Source organism: Nicotiana tabacum, chromosome 8 (genome assembly GCF_000715075.1).
Source record: "Nicotiana tabacum cultivar K326 chromosome 8, ASM71507v2, whole genome shotgun sequence".
NCBI lineage: Eukaryota > Viridiplantae > Streptophyta > Magnoliopsida > Solanales > Solanaceae > Nicotiana > Nicotiana tabacum.
The window spans coordinates 109,751,504-109,755,689 of NC_134087.1; the positions used below are offsets into that span (position 1 = coordinate 109,751,504).

The following is a 4,186-nucleotide window of genomic DNA, read 5'->3' on the forward strand; positions in this document are numbered from 1 at the left end:
GAGAAAATATATGTATTTTTACATGAATATTTTAATAAAATAATAGTGTATGTATTTATCTTATATGGTACCACATGACCAAGATGGTAAGTTATAAAAAGTGTATTAAAAGTGAGTAGTATTTTAATTAAATTAAGATAATTCTTAATTAAGCGGGTAATTGATAATTTTCTAAAATTTTCGAATAAGCCTAAAAGGCTTTAACGTGGCAGGCAACTTACTCTATTTTGGATGACTCTTAAATTCATATTTGTATGTGGCAAAGTCTAAGAAAGGTTTAAGATCATCAATTGACACGTATGTTATGGAAGATTGAAGATGTTGTTCTTGAATTCAATAAATTTCATGATGAGTTGGAGCTTGAGCTAACATCTTCTCAATATCAGAAGCTATTGTGAATTTGCCTCTTGGTCATATGGTTGTCAAAAGCATAATTTAAGAAGAATCTCACCATAGACTTAAAGATAAAAGAGAAATAGAGAAGGTGAATGATCTCGAGTTCTCATGTGTGCTCCGTAGAGGTAGGCTTTCATGTGAAGCTGATATCTATATAATTATATAAAGCAGGCAATACAAATCGTGGCATCTCTCAAATTCCAGGGTTTCTATTTATCTCTTTTCTTAGATAATTTTGCCTTTTTTAATGAAAAAAAAAAACTCCTGCAGATATAACCGATGGAATTTACAAGGTAAATAACCCCAACAGTCGTTTCTCCTTACATTCCTTCGTAACGGTCCCTCACTCTTAATTATCATACTTGCTTTCTCTTCATTTATAGTAGTATTATATTCTTCGTCTTTCTCAATTACCATGGAGGAGTAATTTCTCTTAATTCTCAAGGTAATCTCTTCTTTATAATTTTGGAACATATCATGTTTTGTTTTATTTTCTCTATGTTTTACACTCTACCTATAAGATGAAGGTGTCTCTATTATTATGTATTCCCAATTCCCAATTTTAATATTAAAGAACTTATCTTTTTGTTATTCGACTTCAGTAATATTTCACAAAATCTGTAACAGTTGCTTTTGATTCTTTTTGGTATTAGACTTTTTAGTTTTCATTATCTCCACTATTCTTTCTACATAAATTTGTTCCTACTGTCTTTTACCATCTATTCCGTGAAGATTTGATTTTTTGAGGGTTTTTCTTTTTCACTTTGTTCAGTTGAAAATTGAAATTTATCTTGAACTTGGAGTTCTAAGATGTCAGAGACAAGCCTAAGGCTTTGAAGATAGTCTCTACAGTTCCAGGTATTGAAATAGTTAAAATTTTCTTTGTTATTCACCAATCAAGATTTCATTCTTAATTGATAAAAAACGTTAATGCTTCAGATGTAATTTTGCTGGTTTTCTTTTTTCCATATGAATTTGTGAAAATTTCAGTTATAGCATCATCATTATCACTGATAATTTATTATTCAGATTCTCTCATTGTCCCCATTTAGCTATCCTTGGAGCATTTTTCGTTATTAACCTGCCATATATCGTCTATATTTTGTTAACCTTGAGTATAATCAATCTGGAACATTGATTGATTGAATGTTATATTTTACTCCTTACATAGTTTGTTGATCAATTTTTTTATAGAATATTCTGCGAATTTGAGGTCATTTGTTAGTTTTACTTGAAATTCAAGTCATAATTAGTTTTCAACCTCGGGGAAACAGAGTTTTGCAGAATTGCGTCACCCGAAAAGAAGTAGAGAATCAGATATCGATACTTTTTATCCAGAGTTTATTTTCATTGTCAAGTTTCTTTTCCTTGTGCTATATAGCCGTCCAATCTAGAATAGTTGTCATTCTTCTCAACTTGACATTTTGGCGTTCATCACTTTCAATGATCATATTTAAAGGCTAATATTGGAACAAATAAAGTTGGCAACAATTGTGTGGGAACCTTTTTGCTAAAGGAGTTGAGTTTGAGAATAGGTAAAAATCATCACTAGATATTTAAGGATCAGCTATAGTTAGTTGTCTTGCGATTAGTTTCCTGCCTGTTACGTTTATATCAAATTCTTATAACTTGTGTTTTTGATATACCAAAATCTTTCAACAATGATAATTTTGGCATAATTTAGTTTGCTAAGTATTGAAAGAAGCCAACATTAGTCTATTCTTTTATGGAAAGAAAATAGAAGCTCATATATCTTTTATACATAAAAGAACTAGGTAAGCTTCGCAATGAGGAGCGAGAATTGTGTTTACCCTTTGAGATGGAAATAGAGATGGAGGAGCGTAATTGGTGCTTGCAAGGTCATAAATATTTTTTTGTGGTCGACAATAGGATTTACACAAAATTAATTTTGGTTCCTTCTCTTTTTTAAAGTCTATTTATAACCTGATAGAGCTATCTTTTAAGAATTAGTAAAGTTCATGATTATATGTCAAATGATTGTCATCCTTCTACTTTTATGATTTTCACAAACTCGAAGTACAATAGTTTTGATTCTGTTAATTATTTGGGGTCTATATTTAACTAATTTTGTTTAATGTTATGTGATACTTGATGGTTTTTATTCCTTAATTAACTTATGTGTAATTATCTTTAATGTTGCAATTACTCAATTAAATGTGTGCATCATAAAATAATATGTTAGTTAAATGGTAGCATAATATATTAAATAACATTCCAACTGCTTATTTAGTTTCCTCTGGTAAAACATACTACTAGGAAATCTACGCAGGGGAACAGTAGTCCGACTTTTCTAAAACCCAAATAAGTAAGTATTTGAAAAACTCTGTTTTTTTCTCTAATTTACAGAAGCAGAAGACAACACTGAGAGAAGTGTATAAGAACAAGTACTTGCCCCTTGACCTCCATCACAAGATCAGGACACCATTCGTAGATGTTTACCAAACATCAGGCATCTTTGAAGACACAAAGGGAGAAGAAGAAAGAGATGTACTTTCCAATTAGAAACTATACCATTAAGGTTTAAAATTAAAATTGATCCAACTTATAATTTGTGATGTTAGCACTTGCAGAGGAAAGCTGAGGATCATATTTTGTCATTCTGCAATGCTATATTTTGTATTACTACGATAAAAAAAATTAATAATATTCCAACTGAAAAGAGTGTTATAAACAAAAGGTAAACGATAGGAACTTGAGTTTTTAATCAAATCACCATGTGCAAAATCGAGTATTGGGTAAATTCTTACCAAGAATTAGGTAATATAATAAAGCTACTCCTTCATATTTATGGTTTTGTTTGACTATAAAATAAATAAAATAAATGATCAGTAAGTGTGTGTATATATATATATATAATTATTTGCTTACTTCAAATGCCAAATTTTTTAATTTTGTTATGGTCTTTTCGAATGATTCTTTGTTGCTAATCAGAAAGTTTGAATGTTATATTAACCCGATCTTCTAATATACGATTAATAATATTTTATTTATTTGTTTCATTAGTAGTCTTAAGATTAATTTTTTGTAATTTTAAAGAGTATTAATTTGAGTTTTTTTATTTTATTTTAGTAGTCCTTCAAATATTTCATACATAGACAATATTAATATGCTTTAGAGGTATAAATTATACAAAAGTATATGTTCTAACTAAACCAAAGTCATAAATTAACGTATGAGTTAAGCCAAATATGTATTATTTATTAAAAAATTCACTAATGTCTTTTATAATCGCGCGAAGCGCGATAAACTCACTAGTTATTATATAACAATGGGTGGCTACTAGGATAATTTTGGTTCCGTAATAGGTATTAAATGGTTACTATAGCAGCATTTTGTTCTATGCCAGTTCATATTACTATTCTATTGCGTTAAAGAGTAAGAATATTAGAATTTTCCGGTGAGAATTTCTTGATTATTTGTTGAGTATCATGTCACTACTCTTATTAATATGAATATCTTAATGAAGGAAGAAATAAATATGGTCTGGGCTGGCAAATTACGAGTAATTGGTATATGAAGAGCAAAGATTTATCTGCAAACCAATCTCTTAGTTATAACTTTTATGTTTCACTCAAAAGTAGGACAAAGTATGAATTGATCAAATCTTCAATATTTACTCAATAAATATTTAATTACGGATAACAGCAAAAAATACATTTGTGATCATATTATTTATTTGCATATTTAATGGGCACATTTGTTAAAAAGTATCATATAGTTGCATCTTACATAAGCAGAGGATGATCTTCATTAATTTTAGCTTTATTGG

At 29.1% G+C, this 4,186-nt stretch overlaps 1 long non-coding RNA gene across 1 annotated transcript; it reads left to right on the forward strand.

Annotated features, from left to right (window-relative positions):
- Positions 1 to 245: 245 nt before the first annotated feature.
- On the forward strand, positions 246 to 3,022 carry LOC107784899 (uncharacterized). Its single transcript, XR_012694178.1, has 2 exons — positions 246 to 1,254; positions 2,764 to 3,022. It is a non-coding gene; the product is annotated as an uncharacterized LOC107784899 (long non-coding RNA).
- The last annotated feature ends 1,164 nt before the right edge of the window (positions 3,023 to 4,186 follow it).